Below are 26,167 nucleotides of genomic sequence, written 5' to 3'. Positions count from 1 at the left end.
CATCTCTTTATTTTCAGTCTGCGTGTGTCTTTCAAACGGAAGTGAATCTGTTGTAGGCAGCAATATGTAAGAATCTTGTTCTCTTATCGATTCAGCCAGCCTATCTTGTGATTGGAGTATACTTTATTGACATTTAAAGTAATTTTTGATAGATATGTAATTATTGTTATTTAATTATTCATATTTTTGATCTTTTTTCTTTTTTCTTCCTTTTAAAGAAATCCCTCCAACATTTCCGATAATACCGGCCTGGTGGCGAAGAACTCCTTTAGCATTTTCTTGTCTGGGGAGCTCTTTATTTGTCCTTTGATTCTAAATGATAGCTTTGCTGGGTAAAATAATCTTGGTTGTGTATCCTGGCTTTTCATCACTTTGGATATTTTGTGCCAGTCCCTTCTGGCCTGCAAAGTTTCTGTTAAGAAATTGGCTGACAGTCTTATGGGAGCTCCCTTATAGGTAACTAACTGCCTTTCTCTTGCTGCTTTTATGATTCTCTCTTTGTCTTTAACCTTGGCATTTTAATTATGTGTCTTGATGTGTCTTGATGTGTCTTGGTGTGGGCCTCTTTGGGTTCAACTTGTTTGGGACTCTCATGCTTCCTGGGTGTGTATGTCTATTTTCTTCACCAGGTTAGGGAAATTTTCTGTCATTATTTCTTCAACAAGGTTTTCAAGTCTTTGCTCTTTCTTCTTCTTCTGGTACCCCTATGATGTGAATGTCAATAGGCTTGATGTTGCCCAGAGGCTCCTTTAAAGTATCCTCATAATTTTGGATTCTTTTTTCTTTTTGCTGTTTTGATTGGGTATTTTTCTGCTACCATTTCTTCCAAATTGCTGATTTGATCTTCTGCTTCATCTCATCTTCTGTTGATTCCTCCTAAGGTATTCTCATTTCAGTTATTGCAATCTTCATTTTTGACCTTTTTTTTTTTTATGTTTCTTATCTCCATTTTTATGTTTTCTATCTCTTTGTTAAGTTTCTCACTGAGTTAATCTAACCTTCCCCTGAGTTCATTGAACATCCTTAAAACCTTTATTTTGAACTCTGCATCTGGTAGATCGCTTGTCTCTATTTTGTTTAGTTCTTTTTCTGGAGCTTTGTTCTGTTCTTTCATTTGAGACATATTTCTTTGTCTCCTCATTTTGGTTGCCTTCCTGTGTTTGTTTCTATGTGTTAGATAGGACTGCTAAGTATTCCAGTCTTAGTAGAGTGGCCTTATGTAGTAGGTATCCTGTGGAGCCTAGTGGCACAGTCTGGTTGGTCACCTCAGCTGAGTTTTCCAGATATGTCTGTTTTATGGGTTTCACGTGTCTTCTTGTTATAGTTGAGCCTTGGTTGCTGTTTGCATGTCAATGAGAGGGATTGACCCTTGGGCTGATTGATTGTGAAGACTAGCTGGTCACTACAGTGAAGAAGCTGTTGTACAGGAGTTGACCCTATGGAGCCTTTTCAGTCTCCCCTTTGGATGTGTCATCCTCATATGTGGCCATGGGTGGTGCTTCAACTCAGACCAAAGCCGGCCACCAGGCATGGAAACCAAGTTCAGCCGTAGCATTTGAACTGCCTAGGTCCACCTGGCATGAACCACCAAGCCATCCTCAGATGGCTGACACCCACACTGGGCTTGGAAGTGCCTAGAGAGGCCAAGCTGCACACTGAGATCGGCTGCCACTAGTGCTGGGCTTGGGGCTGCTCAGCAAGAGGTAGGGGGCATGCTGAGGCCACATGCTGCTTATTTAATTTTGGGGAACCTTTGAGAGATTTTAGGAAAGTCGTCAGCATGAGCTAAGGTAAGCCATCATCACTAGAGGCAGCTTAGGTGGGTCCACAAGTTGGAAGGGACAGGTCTTGGAATCACCAGGGTGAGGTGACCACTGTTAGCTATGTTGATGGAGACTCAGATATTAAGCCCGACTGGGGAATGACTCAACAAAGGAGCAATGCCCTCAGCCAGCATTTCTGTCTGGGAGAAAGCTGTTCCTCTAGCACTCCCCTTGAAGCCACGCAACTCAGTTTCCTCTGGCATGCCCCTGGTGCCCTTGAGCTATTGCTGAAGCTCAGAGTGAGTGAGTTCGTCATGAAGTAAGTTCGTGTGTGGGCCCCTTAAGAGGAAAGTCTGTGACTTTCTTAGCCCTCTGTCTTACTCAGCCACAATATCTGCTGGTTTTCACAGCCAGAATTTGTGGGTACTTCTCTTTCAGGCACTGGAATCCTGGGCTGGGGAGCCTGGTATAGGGCTGGGACCCATTGCTCCTCTGGGGAGACCTCCACAGCCAAGATATTTCTCCCGATTCTCAACTACTACACGCAAGTGTGGGATCAGCACATCCTGCATGTTCACCAGTCTTGAGCTAGACTTCAGGCATTTTCCAATGATGGCTGTTCTGCAGCTGTAGTTTTGATTTGGTTGTGAGAGAAGGCAGGCACAGCGTGTGCTTACTCTGCTCTCTTGACTGGAAGCCCTCTTGAGAACACTTTTTTGCATGAAAATCTTTGGTTATTTTCTTATTTCTAAAACATTGGTTATGTATTTTTGGTCTTTTCAAAATATAATTTGTCCAATGATGTTATTAATTACCATGGAGAAGAAAGAACCCCATCAGAAGTGTTTGCATTTTCTTTGCATATTCTGAAGACTTATTTTAAATGTTAGTCAAATGTCATTATTATTATGATAAATATTCTTGGATGTAGTTTGTTGTTACAGATGTTTACATGAGGCAAATGATAGTTTACCCTATTGGGATTATTTTGTTTTACTAAACTTAATTTCTGAAGATTTTCAAAATATAGTACATGAAATAGTTTTTCTTCTGTCTGCCTCTAGCATGAGCTCATTTGTCACTGACAATTTTTTTTAGACATTGCACATGTCAAGCTGCTTCCTAAACAGAATAATAACAAGAATATGGACCCTGACTGATTCTTTGTTTTGGCGTAAATGAAGTACTATCAAGTTTCAGAACCATCTTAACATCTTAAGCAGAAGTCCTTCTACCATTGCTAAAACATTAGATCTAGGAGCCAAGAGTGATTTTTTTTTCCTCCTAGGTTACCGGTCAGGAAGTTTCTATGATGAGGGAGATATTCCCTGCATTCAGAGAATGCTATCATCAGTTGGAAAGTACAGATTGATAGAGGGAGTCTCAGAACAGAACTTTCTAGACTTACATTTTATTTATGCCAGGATAAAATATAGATTAATTTTCATTCTAATGAAATGGATATAACTTTGTTTTGGAATGGTTTTGGCATTTTGTTTCCATTAGAGATATTTTGTTATTATTTGTCTTTTATTTTGTTATTGTTTGTCTTTTATTATTATTATTATTATTTCTCTTCATTTAAAATTTCTGCATTTATCTATCCTTTTGAAAGATTGTCAAGACCCAGAGTATCGTGGTTTTTGATCACGAGAGTAGTTGAAGGTTATTGATGTAGTTTGTTATTGATGTTTTAGACTGTCCCTTTATTAAAGTTAATAGGCTGCTAATGATGTAGTTCATTATGTCATTCTCTAAAATCCAACAATGAATCTGGGTAGGGGTGTTGGGATAGGGAACCAGGGGAAAATGTTAAGTGTTCAAGACAGATGGCTGAAATGGCTTAGCAAATGGGGAGATTTTATCTCCTATAATCTATGGATAATATCTTGAAATCATTTTCTCTTACAATTTAGGACATTTAATACACACATTTAAACTATATAGGATTAGATTTTTAACCAGTAGAAGTTAGATTTAGTATATGGTTTTAGTTTACTTTTAAAAATTATAATTTCTGTAAATTTTGTTATATTCATACTATTACTTATATTTGTGGCTCTTTTTTAAAAATCTTAATCCATTCTTCAAAGCAGATTTAACTCCAAATAACAACAAAATTTGTTGATTATAGTTCAAGGAGAACTAAATTTATATCAAAGAATCTTAGTCCCTGAGAGGGAGAGAGAAACATAAAAAAGAAGTGAGTAGGACACAGCTAGATATTCAGATCCCAGTTAGAAAAATCATCTTTCAATTTATAAGTTGAAAATTTGATCTATATATTGTTGAAGGAAAGTAAATTCAAAGACTTTACAACATCTTTTTAAAAGCAGTTCTAAAATAGAAAGCTAGCTTTTCCTCTTGGGAACTTTAATTTGCTCAAAAAAATGTAGGTTTTATAAGGAGATTGACTGCTTCTGGCTCTTCGGTAGCCCTTTTATTGCTCATTTTTTCTCTCTGCATAAAAGTGTTTGACAGCTCAGCTTCACCTCTTTGTCTTGGTCACACTAGGAAAGGGTTTTCAGAATGCATGTCTATTTTCTTCACCAGTTAAGGGAAGTTTTTCGTCATTATTTTTTAAATAAGTTTTCAGTTCCTTGCTCTCTCTCTTTTAGTGCCCCTGTATATGAATATTATTACACTCGATGTTGTCCCAGAAGCCCCTTAAGCTATCCTCATTTTTTAAAAAATTCTTTTTACTTTTTGTTGTTCTGGTTGAGTGTTTTCTACTACTTTGTCTTTCAAATAGATGATTCATTCCTCTTCTTTATCTAATCTGTTATTTATTCGTCTAATGTAGTCTTCATTTTAGTTATTGTATTCTTTATTTCTGAATGGTTCTTTTTTATGCTTTTTTATCTCTCTTTTTATGTTCCTATCTCTTTGTTCCTATCTTTTGTTGGGATCATCTCTTCTTCCTCTAAGTTCATTGAGCATCCTTATAACCAGTGTTTCGAACTCTGTGTCCGATAGATAGTTTTGTGTACTTTTCTTTTTCTGGAGTTTTCTCCTGTTGTTTCATTTGAGGGATGTTTCTTTGTCTCCTCATTTTGGCTGCTTCTGTGTGTTTCTAGGTATCAGGTAGATCTACTACATTTCCCAGTCTTTGCCAGGAGGCCTCATGTAGTACGTATCCTGTGGGGCCCAGTGTTGCAGTCTCCTTGTTACCTGATCCAGGATCTTCAGGGAGTATCTCTTGTGTGGGCTGTATATGCTCTCCTATTATAGTTGAGCCTTGATTGCTTTTGGCATTTCAGCGGATGGGATTGACCTGCAAGCTGACTGCTGTGAGCATTGGCCACAACCACAGTGCATAAACTATTGTGTAGGAGCAGGGTTCACCACAGTGAGGCTCTGGTGCCTGACAAGACCACCTTTTGAGTGGCCCTTGTGGAGCTAATTGTACGGTGCTTTGTTGTGGTCGGAAGCAGACTACTGGGTGTGTTGGTACTGGGGCCTCCTTAGAGGGGCTCTGGTTCAGGCCCAAGTTAGCCACTGCCTGTGCCTGGCTTTGGCCACTATGTAGGAGCTACAGAGTGATCCGTGGTTGGTAGCTGCCTATCTTATACCCAGAGGAATTTAAGAGTGGCCATGTTGCAAACCAAGGTGTGCTGCCACCACGTAATGTAATTTATTTTAAACAAGAGTTCAGTTCCTATGGCATTTCAGTATTGTAATAAAATGACATTGAATGAAACGATGTTATTCCAGAATCTGCTATATAGTAAATAAATGGAGATTCTTTTGAATAAAATCCTCAAACATTTCAGCATTGAGAGAGATTCAGTGGATTTTTTTATTTTACTCGTTTATTATAAGAGAGTATTATACTCAGAAACAGCCAGGTGAAAGAGGTGCATAATGCAAGTTATGGAGAAAGGGGCATGGGTTTTCCATGCTTTCTCTGAGCACTCTTCCAGCTCCTTGTATGTTCACCAACCTATAAATTTTGCAACTTCCCATTTTTTTTTTAAATGAAGAAAATGAACAGAGAAAGAATAAAAGACCATCCATAGTGATACTGCCAAAAATGCCAACCCATTTGTTCTGCTCTAAGTGGATGCATCTGTAAATTTGGTATTGGAGGGTCTGTAACATTGGGACAAAATAGCCTTGCGCAGTAGAACTGCTATTTGAGAGGACTCGATGCGCAAAATTAGAAAACAGAGGTCTGTCTATAGGAGATATACATCCGGTATTTTTATTTCATTTCGTGGCTAGTTGAAATGGTTAGTATTATTTATTCTTATTCCTTAACACCTTTTTAATAGCATAAAACACTTCAAAGTACCTTTTATATTTATGCTTTATGTCTGTTCATTAGCTGTAGTGCATTTTTCCATTAGTACCAGAGCTACTTCTAGAATTCTGCATGATTCCAACAAAGATTCCTGTCTGACAGTTAGAACCAGTTTTGATTCCCTTTACATAATTTCTTTTATTTAAGAACTTTCAATATTTATTAACTCTTTGGTTACTTTAGAGAATAGTTTTAATATTAAGTATACACTTATTTTCTTTGTTTGGGATTTTCTCCCTATACTCTTTTTGAAATTAAACATGTTTTTAGATCACTCAAAAGATTCAAAGCCTTGAGTTTTATAAATGGTATGTGGGTGTGCATTTGTGTTTGTTTTTAACTATATTTGGGGCAAATTATTGCTCACCTTCTGCGTGCTAGAATTTTACCCATTATAGACCAAGAATAATTTCTCACCTGTTCTGTAAGAATAGTTTCAAAAGTAAGTCTAATTTATTTTGAATGATAAAGTGTTGTTGTAAGTCATTAGATCAGTGTAGTTATTGAATTTCAAAGCTGTATCATATTGATTCTGATTACTTTAGCAGTTGGAGGCAGTCTTTTCCAGAACCTATTAGGTTATTAGTTTTCTTGATTCTAATGCAAGGTTTGGCAAAGCTTTACTTTTTAATTAAACTTTATAGTTTTGCCGTCATCGGAGAGTTTATAAAATATTGACTGCATTGTTAGGAGGTACCAAATCTGATTGGTAATAGCTGCCTGGATTGTCTTTTGACAATTAGGAGGTTTCTTGGGGACATTTGGAAAAGAGTGAGCAATTTATTAATGTCTTACGTGATCACAAGTTGGAAACGGAGGGGGTGAGATTTATGTTACTTATGCAGTATGTTTGCTAAATTCATAAAGGAGTTTTAGAGTAAATATTTAGTCCTACTTGTTAACCAAAATATCCTTTTCAGAAAATGATTCTTTCTTCATTCAGATACCTCCAGTGAGGAGCTCACTGCCTCTCTGAGACCACATTCTATTGTGAAATGGCTCTGTTAAGCAGTTTCCCCCATAGTATCATATTTCTTCCCATCCAGTTATTACCACTCTGTACTGAATTTGTATGAAAACCTAATATAAAGAGTTTCTGATGAGTAAATTTGAGATTTTGGGGATATTTTTTATAAACTATCGTTTTTGCTCATTTAAAAAAACTATTTCAAAATAGTTAAATATTCACAAGAAGTTGCCAAAATAGTACAGAGTTCCTGTGTACTATTTTCCAGTTTTCCCCAAAGATAACATTTTACAAAATCATTGTAAATAGTAAAACTAGGAAATTGATATTAGTACAGAACACAAACTTTTTTTCACCAATTTTACATGTATTTCTCTGTGTGTGGGGGCTGTGTGTGTGTGTATTTCTATGCAATTCCATCACATGTAGATTTGTCTAACTACCACCATAGTTAAGATATAGAACTATTCCATACCCACAAAGAGTCCCTTAATACTACCCCTTTATAGTTCACGCTGTTCTCTCCCATGGTCCCTATTCCCTGGCAACCACTAATCTGCTGCCTATCTCTGAAATTTTGCCATTTTGAGAATTTTATATAAATAGAATCACATAGTACATAGTCTTTAAGATTGACTTTTTTTGACCCAGACTAATTCCCTTGAGATCCATTAAAGTTGTCACATGTGTCAGTAATTATCCTATTTTAAAAAATTATTGTATTCTCTCCTTAAGGTCACAATAAATATTTGTCTAACCATATGAACAACGTTTAAAATATTATAAAAGTGATTAAAGTTATAGAGCTGGTAAATTCAAATTCAGTTGTTACACAATATATATGAAATCTCAGCTTTTACCATTTTTTACTGAACTGTTAAGTCTACTTGGGAATGCAAGACTGAATATCCGGAGACTTCATTCTTATGTTTCTAATCAACCCTGGGACCACATGCTACATGCTTGTCATTCAACCCGTTTGTAACCATTTCCTGTGGCCAAGGGCTGTCTCCCACCTGATGAGGTGATTATGTGGATTAAACGAGACATATAAATCAAAATACAAATTTTTCTAAACTACGTCAAACAAAAGATATATGTAAGGTACAAATGTTAACTATGGTGTTGTGTCTTATGTAATGAGATTGACAATAGGTGTTTTTTTCCCCAAAGAAAACTTATTTTTCAACTTTTTCGTAATGAATGTGTATTTTACCTTATTTTTCTATTTATAAAAATAATGCATACTTACTGGAAATTGAAACATGACAACTATATACACTAGAAAGTAAATTCCTACTGAAACCTCCTTCCCAAAGTTAACTACTGTGAACTGTTCGTTTTTCTATGCATAGTGTAAGCTTTTGTTATTATTATTACAAATGTGCTGTGCACATTTTTTTTTTCGTATCTTGTTTTTTTTACTCAAGTATTTGAACATTTTACCAAGGTCTCTGTACACACATATAGTTATTTCACTGTGTACATTCATTCATTTATTCAGTTACTCTTCAGTGAATACCTGCTGTGTTCAAGGCACCTTGTTGGGGAAACTATGATAATGCATAAAGCCTACATTTTAGAGGGAAGGCAGACATTAATAATGATTAATTTCTCAATTGATTATTTGATTACAGATATGACACGCACTAGGAAAAAGCAGTACAGGGAGCTATGCAAGTGCCTTTTAGAGGGACTTAACCTGGTCTGGGAACCAAGGAGGATCTCCCAGAGAAAGTAACTTTTGAGATGAAATCCAAGATTGGCTATGTGTGAATTAGGAAAGGCTGATGAAGGAGTAGTACATGGATGAATAGATATTTATCTAGATATTCCTGTACACAACTGGAAAGCTGTATATCAAAATGGCATTTGTGTTTATTTGTAGGTTGTTGGCATTACAGCTTTTTTAAAATCTATATTTTCTGATTTTTCTACAGTGAACACGTATTTATTATTTATATGAAAAGGAAAATCATAAACCTGTTTGATGTATAAATATGCATGTTCATAGAGGAAACAAAATTGATAAAATATATCTCAAAGCATTAATACTGTGGTAGCATTAGACATAGCTATTGTATTTTTTAACAGATTGTTTTTAAGAGCAGCATTAGCTTTACAGAGAAATGGAGAAGATGGTACAAAGAGTTCTCATATACCCTCCTCACCCAAACACGCACACATACACAGCTTCCTTTATTAACATCTTATAACAGTGTGGTACATTTGTTACAATTAATAAAACCAATATTGATACATTATTATTAATTACCCATTATTTCTTCGAGCCTCCTTAGCTTTTTACTTAATATTGTTTTTCTGTTCCAGGATCTCATCCAGGATACCACATTACATTTAATTTTTGTGTCTTTTTAGGCTTCTTTTGACAGTTTCTCAGACTTTTATTATTTTCGATGTCCTTGTCAGTTTTAAGGAGTACTGGCATTTTGTAGAATATCCCTCTATTGGGATTTATCTGATGTGTTTTTCTTGATTTATACTACAGTATGGGTTTTTGAGGGGAAGAACACCAAAGTGCCATTCTTGTCACATTATGATTATGATATATCGAGGGTACATACTGTCAACGTGACATTACTGTTAACCTTGATCCCTTTGATGAAGTAGTGTTTGTCATGTTTCTCCACTACAGAGTTACTTTTTTTTTTCTCCTTTACATATTCTACTCTTTAGAAGGAAGTCTCTATGCACAGTCTATACTTGGAATATATGTCTAAATTATTTGAAATTCCTCTGTACAGAAGATTTGTCTTTTCCATTTAATTACTGATTTAATCATTAATATGAATTCATGGAGATTGATTTTATGCTTTGGGTTTTAATCCAATACCGCTTTATTTTATTGCTCAAATAATTCCAGCTTTGGCCATTAGGAGCTCTTGCAGTTGCCTCTTGTGCCCCAGTAATAAAGCTTTTTTGTATTTGTTTGTTTTTTAAGCACTTTCTTATTTCCTGATACTACAAGGTGCCCTAGACTTATCTTGTATATTTTTCCACAGATCTAGAATCTGCCATTTTTCCAAAGAGCTTTGCTTCCTCTTCATGGGGAATAGTATTAAAAACCAAGATCTGGGTGCTATTACATTTTTCTCTTACTATTTTTTTTCATAGTTCTGTGCTTTCCTTTTTTTTTCTTTCCCTTAAGACCTCTGATAAATCTAATATTAATTTTACCATTGCAAATTTAGGTTGGCTTATTAAACATCTATTTTCAACTACTTTCTCCCTCCTTCTCCCTTAGACATCAGTCTGCCAAGGTTGGCCCTGTGACACAGTGCTGTCCAGGGAAATATAAGTACAAATCTCCTGGGAAGGGCTTTCTTTCCAAACTCAAAAGACAAAACCTGGATGGAGATATCTTTGGGCCCTTTCAGCCTTCTTCCTGTCAGGAAAATGGAATTTATACCTGAATGTTCAGTGTGAATATGAAAACAGATGCCAGAGAATGCATAGTAGGGCAATAGGAGGAACCTTGTTCTCTTATTTCACTGCTGACCTGCAAGTGAACCATCCCTGGTCTACTCAGCTCCAGACTTCTTGTTGCCTGAAATGAAATAAACTCCTATGTGTTTAAATGATTGTTGCTTTGTTTTTCTGTAATTGCTACAGCCAAGCACACAGTCTTAGCCAACTCAGATATCCACTTGGTTGGCAAAATTATAATTCATTTATTAAAGAAATATTTGTTGAGGACCAACCAGGTGTAAGGCTCTCTTAAATGGAACGAAAAGAGAGGAACTCTGTTATTCCTGTTTCCACTGAACCTAAGTTGAATAATGGTATGCAGAATAGGATAATTACATGAGTAACTGTGATTAAAAACATTTGTCATTTTCTTGATCACAATTACCCATTATCGATCTATCACTTTAATGTATCTTATTGTTTTCTCCATTTCTACAGATGGTTCTGCATTTTACCTGGTTCCAGGACAGAAACCTAAGAACAGTTCTAGTCTTTTCTTTTTTTCTAACTCTCCACATCCATTTGGTTACCACAGCCTGTTTTTCTTTTTACCTTATAAATATTTTTTGTTTCATCTTCTTTAATTTCTTTGCTCCTCTACTAGGTCTGAACCTCATAAATTTCTCTTATATAAATCATTACAACCCTTTATACTTAGTCACCTAGTCTCTCTGCCCCCCAGTTCATTTCGTCCCACACCACTTGCAAAGCAGTCTTTCCAAAAGGCAGATCAAATCTTGTTTCTTTCTTGAGTAAAATTATATATTGACTCTGTATAGTCTCAAGTATAAAGTTCAAATTGTTTGCTTTTGACAGCCTTTCAGAATCTGACCTCGCCTGGCTATCCACCTTTATCTCATGACAGCATCTTATACAAACAGCCCCACAGCACGCACCCCTGAATTCATTCCAAACGTGTAACTAATTCTGTCATTTGTTTTCTGGGTCCTTATTTATCTTAGAACATACTTTCAGCCGGAAATTCTTACTGCTCTCAATGCTTTTTATTCTTTTAAGAGTCAGAACTGGTCTTTCAGAAGATCTTCCCTAATTCTCTACCTGTCCCTCCCAAAGATCCCTTGTATTCAACCTCTTATCACCTAACTGGCAACAGCTATGTGATACACTTCTTGAACAGTTAGTTGAAATACCTCTTGAATTCATCTACTTTCCATCTTCATTACCACCACCTTGTTCTAGACTACCATCATCATGGCCTATTTAAATTGTCCCTCTGCTCCTACTTTGGTAACTCGTAAAATACATTCTTTACCCAGTATCCAGTGATCTTTTCAAACTCCAAATCTGATCATTATGGCCCTGCGTTTAAAAACCCTTCTCTGGTTTCCTGATGATCTTAGACAGCAAACTAAATCGTAACATGACCTGCAATGTACTGCATAGATTGGTTCCTGAGTATCTACATCTCTAGCCTCATTTGTTTTCTTTCAGTTCTTTAAACATACTGTGCTCCCTTTCACCTCAGGTCTTTGGCACATATTATTCTGTCTGGAACATTTATCATTTAGATCTTGTCCTTCAAATCTCAGTGCATCCTCCAGATGTCCACACTCAGGTCTAGGTCAAATTCCTTTGTTATATGTTTCACTTACTTTGTCTTTTGCATAAACATATAGACTTGAGCAAGGTGGAGAGCATATATTTGCCTTTAATTTTCAAAAATGATTATAGTTTCTTTTATAAAAATAGCTTTTCTGCATCCACCCTTCCAGAAACCTTTCCTTGTATACAAACTGCTCATTCACTCATCCCATTAAATTTCTGTCCTGTATAGACTTCATGATCAATTCCTTAAATACGACTCATGTTAGCACCTTAGATTCTTCTGCTCAAAAACTTTTTATTACTGCCCAGTCCATTTTCTCTTTAATTTTTAAATTTTGGTTTGGTTTGTTTTTTATATTTTGGTAAGAAACCCACAGAGAAAGTTATCAGTTGTTTGCTTTGTTCAGAAAAGTTCTGAGTAATACAAGGTCTGCTTAAATGAGTACTATGACCAAACTAGAAACCTAAGGATTTTAAGAGTAATTCAGGGTCAGCATTCTATCCTCACTACCATCACTCCCAAGACTGAAACTTTACAGTTAGAACTTTGCGTGATTTCATGAAATGCTGTCATACTTCCAGATTTGATCATAAATTTAAACATTACATTGCAAAGTCATAGACTCAGGAGATGAAAGAGGCTTTAGAGGCCATTTAGTTTTAGTTCAGATACCTCTCTATTCAATGTCCTTTGGTTTCTGGGTGTTCTTTAGTTCAGATACCTCTCTATTCAATGTCCTTTGGTTTCTGGGTGTTCAACCCATACATAAGAGATTGTCTTTTATACCGTGAAGCCTGCCATTATACAATTTTTTATCCCCTGGCTTGAATTCTTAGCACTATTTGTGGTATGACAACTCACGTATTTGAAGACAGCCATCATGTCTGCTTCCCTAAGTATTCTCCAGGAAGAATAGCCCCAGTTCCTCATATATCATGATTAAAGTTCATTTATCGTCTAGTTTGAATTTATAAATTTTGATTTTTGAATGTTTTTTGAATTTTTACCACTCTGTCCCCTTTCCATTAGTGTAAGTAATAGAGATTGCAAATAAAAGAAGTTGGTAGGTTTTTATGGCAAAAGCAAAATAGAGCAAATTAGTTGAGAGAACCTGTGAAATATAATTTGGTAATAGCTTACAGGTCAGAAATAGCTATTTATGTATACTTTTTTTGATGGATTAAATAGGATGTGGAGACAAAGAACATTTGGGTGATAGAAACTGATATAGGTGATGATTTATCTGTCCTGTGACCACTTCCTTCACTTTATTATGCCATTACATTTACATAGCACTAGCATTTTCAATCTATGATCAGCTGTTCAATTTTATAAATATAGCGTATCCAGCAATTTGCTACCTTTGATGATTTATTGGTCTCTAAACCTCTTTAAAAGGATGGCTGTATTTGTGAGTTCATATTTGCTGTTCACTATCCCTTTAGCCTTGCCATACACGTCTCCTCTAAATGTGTTCATTTTCATCTCTTTTACTTACTCAAAAACTTTATTTGCCTCTCTTCAACAACCTGTGAACAATGAATTATTCTCATATCCCCAGATAAAGATTTTTTTCTCTAAGGAGACACTGAGATCCATCTAGTTGCCCTTCCCACTAGTTTTATATGTGTACATTGTTTGCTGCTTTGTCATTAATTTGCTTAGTTTCACTTTTGTTCACTTTAACAAAATGCTTGTGATGATGGTAGTGAAGTACAAAATGCTTGATGGGGTAGTGAAGTTCATACCCTGGATAGACTTCCCAGAGTACTTGAACCTTTAAGACCAGGTAAGATTTTCCTCTGTGTGGAAAGGGTCACACAAAGGTTATGTTGGCAAAGAGAGTAGCAGGAGAATACATGGGATTGACAAATAGTTGAGTATGGCTGTGTTGTGATGAAGTGGCAGATAGAAAATGAAGCCAAAGAGATAGGCATGAGCCAGGTCATTGAGGACTTTATATGTCCTACTGGACATTTATTTTATGGGTGAACTTGGACTTTATGGATAATAGATAGCCATTGAAGGGTTTGACATATGAAAGTTTGACGTAAGTGTGTGATGTGGCAAAATTTTCACTTAAGAGTAATTATTTTGACAACAGTATGGTAAGTGATTTTGAGGTAGGATAAGAGTAGCAGTAGATAGATCAAGTATGTTACTAATTTTGTCATATTAAGAACATAATGACCTGGATTTGGATTCTGTTAATAAGGATAGAGCTGAGAAAGTAAACTTGGAAAGTGTTTAGAGTAGAAATCATTAAGGCTTGAAGATGATTGGTAGTAACGTGAGATTGTTGCCAGACTTGGCTTGATAAGTGGCTGTGGTACTGTTAACTGTAACAGAATTTAAAGAAGGAACAGACTTTAGAAAAAGATCAACAGCTCAGCTTTGAACTTACTTAATTTAACTATGGTACATTCAGGTGGAAACATCCAGTAAGTAATAGGATATAGGAGACTGAAACTTAGGTGGAAGGTCAGGATTAGGGATATTCATATGAAGGTCCTCCTAGTCCTAGTGGGGGCACAGAGAATGTGGGTAGCGTATGAAGCGGGCAAAAAGTTGAATCCTAAGGGAAAAGGAAAAAAAAAGGAACCCAGGAAAGAAACTAAGAAGGAAAAAGCTCTGTCTTTGCCTAATTCCTTTTGAGAGAAGGACAACTTCCTTTTTGTATCCTCAGTAATACCTTGAATAGTATATTATATAGTTAGATACTTAGTAAATGTTTGGCACTTACTTTGTTCAGCTGGAAACCGTCTCATTTACTTTGAGATTTTATATTTTATCCAATTCTATGACTTGACAAGGAATATTTTAAAAATCGTGTCATTTCATGAGCACCTACGATGTACTAGGAACTGTATTAAATTCTTTATACATGTTATCTGATTTTATTTTAAAAATAATTCAACCAGGGTAAATGTTATATTTCATTTTGTTTTTGAAGAACCCGAAGATAGGAAAGATTAAGTAACTCGATCACCTTTTACACACATCTATATAACTCAGCTTTATACATCTATCTATATAACTTTCACACATCAATATAAATTTCATTCTTTTTACCACCACTGATGATCTGTTATGTGTTTAGACCAAAAGTCCAACTGAATGTGGTAAGGTTTACTTAATTCTTTTTATCTTCGTGGTCTATTGTTTCTTTATTTTTCTATAAGCAGTTTACATTAGATTGTGAACTTGCTTAAGGTTCTAAAATCCTGTAAGTGCATTATTTTGAAAAATTCAAAAACAGAAGTTGCTTGAAGTCTACTAATAGATTTTAGAGATTCACAGGATCCATGGCTGGGTTTCATGACTCAGCTAAAATTATATGCAAAATATGATGCATGTATGTGCATTTTTCTGGTGATACAGTTCATAGCTTTTATCAGATTCTCATAGTTTTGTATTCCTTACCACTCACGCTTCACCCAAAATATTAAGAACTATAACTCTAGAAGTATTTTTGTACAATGTAATGAACTACATTACTTCATGTAATCCTCTCCTGAGTAGTTAAGTCTTTTTTAACAAAGGTATAATTATTCATTGAAAGTAATTTTTTGAGGTACAGTTCCTTTTTGGCTACTTAAATTTATAATATTTTCTCTACTAAATCTAACTAAAACATGTCTTCATTATTTTGTCACTTAAAAGCAAGTCCATTAAATAGAATGAGTAAAAGTTTGACTTTGCCTTATGGTAAACTATTTTTTCTTGAAGAATTTAACAGTATTAGACATTTTAAAAATGTGATAGAGTCTGTTGATACATTTAATTTTTTTCTTTATATTTTGTAATAGTTTCAAATTTATACGCAAGTTGTAATAATAGTACAGATCATTTTTCCTGAATCATTTGAGAATAAATTGCTGATATTATACCTCATCACCTCTGAATACTTTAGAGTATATTTTCTACAACAATAATAATGTTCTTCCACACAACTAAGATAAAATAATCACAATCAGCAAATCAACGTTGATATATTACTGCTGTGTAATCCACAAGCCTTTCAAGTCATGCCTGTTGTTCTGGAATTTAGTGGTAAAAATCCCCAGAAAAGAGAGAGACAGAGTATAGAGCCTCAAAATTTTCACAAGTATTCCTTTCAATTCTTTTTGCTCATCCTTAAGTTCACATGTATAGAGGAGACTCCATAGAGCCTAGTGGAAACTAAGAGCTGACATGGGAAGTTGTTGAGGTGGTATTTCTGATCACATTTGGAGTTTGAGTCCTATCAAACATATCAGGGTTTCTATTGAAATCTCAGAAGGGTCCTGACTTAGAAGTAAAGATGTTCAAAGCCTAAGAGATTTGTTCTAGGACAAAGGGCAAAGCTGAAACATATCCTCCGTAACACAGTGTAAAGCCAAGAATCCACAAGTACAAGATGAGCAGTCAGTATTTAACTACCTATTGGAAGAAAAATCAACATGCTTCAAAGCAAGATAAATACAGAGTTTCTATAGCTTATCATCCATATTGTCTTTTTGCAGCAAAAAAGTTATTACTTGTGAAATAACAAGAAAATACTACCCATAATTAAGAGAAAAAGGAGTCAATCTAGATGTTAGAGTCAGGAAACAATAACTTTAAATCGACTATTATGAATATGATCAATAACAAAAATAACAAAAAAGGAGGACTTACTGAATGAAACCAGTCTCTCCGCAGAGACAAGTAGAAACTATTTTTAAAAAAGAAAAAAAAAGTTGTAGAACTGGAAATATAATACCTAAAATGAAATATTCACTATCTAGACCTAACATCAGACGGGAGATGGCTGAAGAAAGGGCCAATGAACTTGATGACAGATCAATAGAAATTATCCTACTTGAAGAACAAAGAGAAAAAAGATTTTAAAAAAGAACCTCAATAACAAGAATCAAACTTACATATGTCGAAATCCCAGGAAGTAAAGAGAGAAAATGGTACAGAAAATTTTTTAAAAGAAATAATGGCTGAAAACTTCTCAAATTTAGCAGAACTTCTCAAATTTAGCAAAAGACTTACAGAACCAAAAAACTCTGTGACCCAAAGGAAGAATAAATACAAAGAAAGCCAAATCTGGACATATATTAGTCATACTCCTGAAAAACAAAGATAAAGTCTTAAAAACAACCAGAAATCAAAAGAAATAGGGTAACAATACTATTAATAATAGCTAATTTATCAGAATAATGGAAGCCAGAAAACTATGGCATCTTTAAAGAGCTGTAAGGAAAAAAGAAAACTTTCAACTCAGAATTCTATATCCAATGAAAATAACATTCAGAAATGAAGGTAATATAATGACCATTTCAGATCAATAAAAACTTCGATAATTCATTGTCAGCAGACCTGCAATATAAGAAATAATAAAAGAGAGTAAGCTGAAGGGCAGTGATATTAAATAGAAACTTGGTTCTACAGGAAGAAATGAAAACCACCAACAATGATAAATATAAGCAATTTATCTCTTTTTCCTCATGTTACTTTAATAGAAAGCTAACTACTTAAACTACTCATTATAAGGTTTTATAATACATGTAGAAATATATGACATTAGCAAAAAGGATATTGTAGTAAATAGATTATACCATTGCAAGGTTCTTAGCTTTGCATGATGTTCAATATTAACTTTAAGTGGACTGTGATAATTTCAGGATGCATATTATAAATAATCCTTAGAGTGTCACCCTTCCCCGATATAAAGAAGAGCAATTAAAACATTAAAAATATTTGATTAACTGAAATTAAAACAGAAAAAGGCAGAACAGGATCAAAACAAAACAAAAGCAGCAGAAAACAATAGAAATAGATAACAGCAAAATGGTAGTTATGAACCCAGTCATTTCATTAATTACATAAATATTGATGAACTAAACTCTCCAATTTAGAGTCAGGAATTTTCAGACTAGAGAAAAATATAAGACACAACTATCCCGTCTATAAATTACACGTTTAAAATGTGAAGATTTAATTAAACACTTTATGTCTCTTTATCTCTTACATTGTTGGGTAAGCTTTCAATGGCTATATTATGATGGAATACGTACAAGTCCAAGAATAAAATATTCACAAACACACAATTTTGGGGGCTGAGAAGAGAGAATGCAGGATGAATTATAGGAAGATAATAGAACGCTGCACTGGGAGAAAAGAGATCTGTATTCTCATTTCAGTTTAGTCACCTGCCAAACACCTTCCCTTGGGAAATTACTTCACTTTTCTATCGCGCTGTGCTTTTCTAGGTTGCTAATATTTGTATGCCTATATATTCAGTTTTTTCATATTCAAAATTTAAAATCAGCATAAATTCCATTTTTCTTCTTCAGAGACTCATAATGGAAAGAAGACTTACATAATTTGAAGACTTACATTGCCACTGTGTAGTGATCCCAAGCATCATCATTTCATTTATATATTAGTGGTATATGTATATTCTTGGTATTATTTCTCCTACATACTGCTTAATGTTGTATACCACATTAAGTGATGAATATAAATACTCTAAGAACATTGGGTGTTGTTTTCATCATGAACAACCCAATTGTGTCGGAGTTAGATATTGCTTGATAGTGCACAAAATCTTCCTTTTTAAAATGCTTTTTCGTTGTCTTAAAATTTATTGAAAGATTCATTTCTACAATACGTTAAGCACAATCGAGAATCATTTAAAAATAATCACATTTATCTTTCACTTTCTACTTAACTCTTCCAGTTATTTTCCTTGTAATTGGTGATATAGAGAAAACCAATTAGGGGTTGAGCCAGTTTGAACATACATATACTTGGTGCCCAAGAATCAGAAATAGATAGAAATTTATTAATTTAAGTGACATTTTTATATATCAAAGTATAAATACATTTCATACTTGAGCTTAAAGTAACACTGCAGAGTGACTAAAGAAATTTTTGCTTTTGGAGATATCTACTTACGTATTTTACAGAGGCTATATCAAATTTGGACATTGACTTTTAGAATTGGATTTTTGTAAAAATGAAGTAGCATTTAATATTTCTCATTAGATAGATGCTCTTATATTTCTAGCCAAAAAAAAAGATATACAACGACAGCCAAATAAAGTCTTAGAAAGTTTTAAGTGCACCAGTGTTAGTTTGATTCTTGTAAGTTCCTTGGTTCTTGGATATGTTATGTATAGTTCTTGAGTGTGTGAGGCTCTGTCCTAAGTAAGGAAGTTACTTCTTAAATAAATAAGACTAATTATAACTATTGAGTGAGGGTGAAATTAAGAATTTTCTAAAGGAAAAAAATGTCCAATATATTTAAAACTTGCTTACTCTCTAGTTTTGCTCTATTTTATTTTATTTTATTTAAATTATTTTATTATTTTATTTTATTTTTTTCTCCTGCAGTAAACATTGCTGTCTTCAAAAAATAAGGAATGAGAAGAGAGGAAGAAAGGACATCTTGGAAAGATCCAAACTACTTTGAAATTTTAAAGGAATGTAATGATAGCTGCTAAAACCACCTTTGTCACCATAATGGATGAAGTACTTCAAATTTAACTGGTAACCAGAATTCTCATATCATTTACATTTCAACCAAGAACTTTAGATGACTTGAAAGGATTTCTTCTTAAATTTAAATATTTACCTTACACATGCCAAAATATAGATAAAACTGGTAATTTTATAACTTATTTAACATAGTCAGATTTTTAGTTTGATTCTTACAGTTCAACCCTGATATTGGTCAAAAGAATTTTTCCAGCTATGTTATGAACTTCCTAACATAGACATAGATAAGCTTATTGGAGTAAAGAATATGGCATAGTAATGGTATAGTTATAGATCTATTCTTCACCAAATATTTTTTTTTTCTTTTATAGAAATAACTCAGGCAACATAAATGGCAGTATCCTATCGTATATACAAAGGTTTTTAGCCTTGTTTTCTGAATTTTATTTCATGTTGTTTTTTAGTTTTCTTACTTGACTTGGTCTTGATCTTTTTTCCCTTCATATCTGACATCTTATTTTTATTTAATATTTAATTTCTTCTTTGTCCCTCCTCAGAAATTTAAGTTAGGAAAGACAGAATAAAAAAGGAGATAGAAATTTGAAAAGATTATAAAATCATTTCTTCCTGTGAAATTGCAAGGACTCTTTACATTTCAAGTACAGCGTAAAGCAATTATAAAAAGATTTAAGATTCTTCATCAGTCTTCTTAAATCTCCTTGATCTTAGACCAAAGTTGTTTCAATGCATGTTTTGTAAAGATTCAAATTTTTGCAAATTTTTTACGTCATCCTAGTGAACAATTAGAACTTTTATTCATTGGAAGTCTATTAATCTAATTTTGAGAGGTTATCTTTTGCTTGAGTCAGTGCGTTTTGGTAGTGAATTTACTAAAACTAGGTTTTTGCTTTGAAATGCAAGAGATGTGAAAAATCTATCAAATACAGTTATCAGTTACTAGTCCTAATGATTCTAAGGAATGCAGTACCTATTTCAAGGAAATATTCAAATTGACAAGTGTAACCCAAGGATAAATAGTATATAATGAATGAATATTCTAATTACTGTTGCCTGTGCTAACATTATTAACCTTGATAAAAAAAAAATAACCTTAACATCGATTTTTTAAAAGTTCTCCAGTTATTGGTTAAACCTCTACCTATGGCATAATTAGAACTTTTCTATGTTCTTATCACTACCAGCCATGTAGCAGCATTTAGCCATTTTTAAATGTCCAGAAATTCTGTCTAGCCCTCAACCATTTAGAAAGTTAAGTAAAGTTGAAAAAGTTACTTTCAAAACAGCAGAAATAAAAGTGCTGAATGTTCACTTATAAGATAGTCACCAAATTTTCCTGTCTTCTGAATTAATGATTGAAGTTTCTTTACCCATCTAATTATATCTGATTTTATAATCTTATGTAACCACAGTTTCATTAATGACCCCCACAGAAACAGCATAGTCAAAATTTTTACCATAGCACTTTTACCACTCCTTATCAAACTTTTAATTCCATTTAAATCTATGTCTCAGATATTTTTGGTAACCATGGATGGAATCATTGAAATCCATAGATAGTGGGTATTTCTAATCATTAATTTCTACTTTTTTTACTTCCAAATTTCTTTTCAGTGTTATATTATCAAGGAATAAATTAGGTTAGATCTTGACCTCTCTCCAAAATAAAAACTACATCTCTTCTAGTTCAGAAGTCATGTAACTCACATCCATGAGGTGAGATCTTAAGCAGGAGTTTATTGTAGTTTACAAATATTCAGTACAATTTGTCGAAGTTGCTTCTTTACTTAGTGGTAGATAAGAAGAATGTCTTATTCTTAGCATATTCTCATTTCAGCTTTGTAAAATTATTCTCCTTTGAGATACATGTTTCTTTTGCAGCATCGATTTTATTTTGTCAGTAATTTATCATTGTTTTGATTATGTTCTTAAAGTGTTAGTTATATAATTTTAAAGATGACTTAATCTACTACTAAGTAAAGGTTTAGTTTTTAATTATATCGGTAGACCCACATTTTATTTGAAAGAGACTTAGAGAACAGAGGAAGATAGGAGAAATGGGCTGGGAAAAATGCAAAACTGACCTCGTTACTCAGTGGTCTTCCCTTGAAATCTTACTTGCCTTCCTCTCTTTCTTTTATCCCCAGAAGATTCTTAATTGTTTTTCAGTCTCAGAAACTGTTATTGTCACTAAAAACTAAAACAGTAATGAATCCAGTTTATTTTAATGGCATCTTTGTTAAATTTATATGTAGTCTTTTTCAAATAGGTATTTATTTTAGTTATAGTAAACAGTACATTAACCTATCATCAACTTTAAGATAGTTCAACATATTAAGATTCAACATAATAAATATATTAATTTTCCCAAATTGATGTATAGGTTTAATTCAGTTTCTAAATTCTAATGTATATTTATTTCTAAAAATTTATATGGAAAGTCAAAGGAATTGGAACAGCTAAAACAATTTTGAAAAAAAAAAGGAAGGAACCAGTTTACCCAATTGCAAGACTTATTATTTATATAGTCTCAGTACTCAAAACTGGTATTGGCATCAGGATAGACACATAAATCAATGGATTAGAATAGAAAACCTAGAAATAGTCCCACACAAGTATAACTGGTTGATTTTTTATTTTTCTTTTACAAAAATGTAAAAGCAATTCAATGGAGAATAGATTGTCTTTAAAGCAAAACTTTTTAGAAGAAAACAAAGGAAAAAACCTTTAGGACATAGGGCTTGATAAAGAATAGTTAGATGTGACACCAAAGCATGATCTATAAAAGAAAATAAAATTGACAATTCAGATTTCATCAAAATTAGAAAACTTTTCTTCTGTAGAAGATGCAGTTAAAAGGAGGAGAAGACAAACGAATCATATGTAGACTATATAAAGATCTCTTAAAACTCAACAGTTAAAAAAATATAATCAAATTCGAAAATGGGCAGAAGACATGAGACATTTTACCGAAAAGGATACATTTTCTTTTAATATTGGCAAATAAGCACATGAAAAGATATTTAACATCATTTGCTATTACAGAAATACAAATTATAAGTTATCACTATATATTTATAAGAACAACTAAAATAAATAATAGCAATGTGAAATGCTTGTGAGAATGCAGAGAAACTACATTTTTCACGAATTGTTGGCAGGAATGTAAAATGGTACAGACACTCTGGAACATAATTTGATAGTTTCTTTGAAAACTAACATATACTACCATATGACATAGTGATCACAGTCTTGGGCATTTATCTCAGTAAAATGAAAACTTATATCTACACAAAAACATGTACATGATTTTTCATACCAGTTTTATTTGTAATAGCCACAAATTGTACCAACCAAAATGCCTTACTGTATGTAAATGGTTAAACTCTATACCATGGAATACTATATAAGCAATAAAAAGGAATGAATAAAACAGCCAGTCTCAAAAGGTCACAAAGTATATGATTCCATTTATATTACATTCTTGAAATTACAAAATTAGAGTAATGGAGAACAAATTGGTTGTTGGCATGGATTTGGGAAGTTTGAGGGGTAATTGGGTGGGTATGACTATAAAGAGATAACACATAGGAGATTTTCGCAGTGAGGGAATAGTTCTTATCTACACATCATAAAATGACATGGAATACACACACATTATACCAATGTCAATTTTGGTTTTGATATTGTATGGCATTTATGTAAGATGTGACTATTTGGGCAACTTTTTAAAGGGTAAATGGTCTCTCTGTGTACTATCTTTGCAACTTCATATAAATCTCTATTTCAAAATAAAAAGCTAAAAAAATAACCCTGTCATAATTAGTGTGATTCAGAAAATTCAGTCCTGTAAAAAGTAGTCATTTTACTTCTATGTTAGTGCAATAAGTAGAGTGAGCTCCACAGGTACCTGGTTAGGAATTCTGAGGATGCAGCTTTGAGTTCCAGATTCTCCCTGTTCCATCTGGTGGCAGTTGTCTGCCTTGTCTTAAATATTGTCAGGGGGTATTTCTAGGTTTTGTGGCAGGATGAAAGACTCCCAGAACAATCCCATTGATTCTAAGAATCTCCCAGTGAGCAACTATTTTATGAACCTAACCTGAGGAGATTGGGCTAAAAGAGTACTCAGGATCCTAAGATCTACTCTTCCGTTTCCTTGGGTTCTTGGGGCAGGAGGGTTGCTTGCCATTTTCCATGAAGTTTTTTCTCCCCTCCACATTATCACTATTTTTCCTCCACCACATGAACTGTAGCCAGGCCCCATTTGAGAACAGGAGTTGAATGAAAAACGAATGAATGAAAACTTGACAGCCAGTCACATAATATCTAAATATATATAATCAAATGTTTTACTTATTTATAAGTATTTCAGTTTGTTTAGTGTATCTTAATTTAATGAGATTTTGCTTAAGAAGAGTGTATCATGTACTTCATAAAAAGCTGGGTAGTATAAAGAAAAAGAAAAGGATAACAAGAAAAGTTATTTCATCCTTGCTTTCTAAACCAACACCATAAAACTTAAAATGATCTTATGGATTCTTTTGGAGAGAACATTGATAGATTATCTGGGTTATACTCCTACTTTCTAGTGGAAAGATCAACCTACCTGACCAGTGGAGTAAATTTTATGCCATTTTACATATTGACACATCATACATTTAGTTGGGAAAAATAATATTAGCAATGAATGAAAAAAAATTTAATCTTGTGTTAGATTTATATGGTTTGTGTATATTACAGCTCTCTTGGCTGTAAGTATGTCATTGTGGAAAGTACAGGGGATACAAAGAAGGGTACAGTGCAAGTCTTGTCCTTAGCGGCTCACTATTTATCAGGACAGCCAAACATAAACAGACAGTTTAGCAGTGCATCTAGTACTTAATGAAAGTGTGAGTAGTGAGTTGTGACAGTGCTTTTTGCTGCCTGGGAGGGGTGAGAGAAGGTATTCTTTGTGCTGAATGTTACTGGATAAAAAGGAGTTTACTGCCAGGGAACAAGCTAGAGAAAAAGAATTCTAGGCAAAGGAAATAACGTGCAGAAATATACTTACATCCTCTAGGGGAAAAAAAGTCAAACCTTTAAAGTTGAGGTTATCCAAGATATTTTGACACTCTTGCTTTACACAAAAAGAAATGGAAGCTCTTGGAGGCAAATGTACTTGCCTAATATTACTCAGACATTACAGTATCACTTCAAGTTTTTTTTTTCAAACAATATAGATCAAAATGTATTTTGGTCCGATATTACTCTACTCCAAGAAACAAGGTCTTCCTTATGTTTACTGTGTTTATAAATCTGCTTTACTTCCAAGCAAAAATGTAAACAAGTGTTGTTATATCTCTTTAAAATTTTTTATTGTGAAAATTTTCAAGAATTCAAAAAGTTCAAAATAATATGAAACAGACATTTGTTATCTCACCATCAAGAATTAATTTCATGGTAAGATTTTGTCATTCATGCTAAAAGGAAACAACTTAGGAACAGTTGTGATCTTTTTTGGATCACTCTCCAATCTCATTACTATTCTTCTTCAGAGAAAATGCTTTATAAAGTTGAATATATATTCTTATATGTGTATTCTTAAACAATATGTAGTGCAAATGATATTCTTTATGTATATTTCGCATCTTCCATTGGCATGCGATATTCATTTAAATCTATTTTTCATCTAAACTCAAAATAAAATAGAGCGCAGAAGAGCAGTAATCAATAATGGAGATTTGCTGTCGTGTTGTGGCTTTGTTCTCTTGTTATCTTCTTGCTACCTAAAGTGCCACTGTCTTGTTAAATCGGCATTGTGTTTTGGAAGAATGTAATTCCATCATTCAGTAGGTTTTCAAAAATATATTTTTAAGATTTTCATAGGGAGAACAGTTATTCCTGTGGGCTTACATCTGCTCTAACATTAGATTTTAAAAATTCTATACTACTGAGATAATTTTAACAGAAATATTCTCTAGTAGAGTCAGATGACCAAGAAATGACTGTATCGTGGTAGAAGTTCTCCCTTTACACATGCATTGCCAGCAAGACAACGTGCTATGTATGTAGTAAGAAGCCATTCATGCTGTATGAAAAGAGTTAGCCTTCAAAAACACCATGATGAGTTGATCCAGGAAGAGGATGTTTGTCTGAATTTTGAGAAGAGCTTTAGAAGTCCTTTCCCCAAAGGCCTAGCCCTGGCATTAGTGATGATGGAGGAAAAGATGGGAATCTGCAGCAATTGTGAAGGAGATGATTACTGTGGATCTTAAGAACAATTTTTACCCTTTGAGTCATTGTGCCAACTGTAATTAGCAGTAAATGTTTCAAGTTAATGGCAGTTAGCTGGAATGCCACCAAACATATGAAGTGATCGAAGAGCATAATGAATTCGAAGATTCCCCATGTTACTATTAGAAGAAGTGAAATTCACGTACCACAGTCTTATAATAGTGGAAAACAGAAAATCTGCAAAAATGTTTGTAATAAACAAGCCAGTTATTCTCAACTCCTCTGGTACTTTAATTCAGAAGTAATTGTCCCCATGTAATAGCAACAGAACAAGGGAGGAAAAATAATTAGTATTATTATTCTGGCTTTTATAT

The 26,167-nt window shown here is 33.8% G+C and overlaps 1 protein-coding gene across 17 annotated transcripts in view; it reads left to right on the top strand.

Annotated features, from left to right (window-relative positions):
- The window catches only part of PEAK1 (pseudopodium enriched atypical kinase 1), a 256,260-nt gene that overhangs the window by 108,547 nt on the left and 121,546 nt on the right, over positions 1-26,167 (top strand). For 15 of the 17 annotated variants that reach the window (XM_039856423.1, XM_039856428.1, XM_039856435.1 and 12 more), the window contains one exon: positions 19,458-19,613. The gene's annotated coding sequence lies outside the window, so the exon portion shown is untranslated. The remainder of the gene's footprint in view (positions 1-19,457; positions 19,614-26,167) is intronic. The other 2 variants (XM_039856420.1, XM_039856425.1) reach the window with 1 other exon arrangement.

Source organism: Pteropus medius, unplaced genomic scaffold (genome assembly GCF_902729225.1).
Source record: "Pteropus medius unplaced genomic scaffold, Ma_sr-lr_union100, whole genome shotgun sequence".
Classification (NCBI taxonomy): Eukaryota; Metazoa; Chordata; class Mammalia; order Chiroptera; family Pteropodidae; genus Pteropus; species Pteropus medius.
Note: the sequence above shows the minus strand (reverse complement) of the source record. Positions and strands in the feature narration are given on the sequence as shown.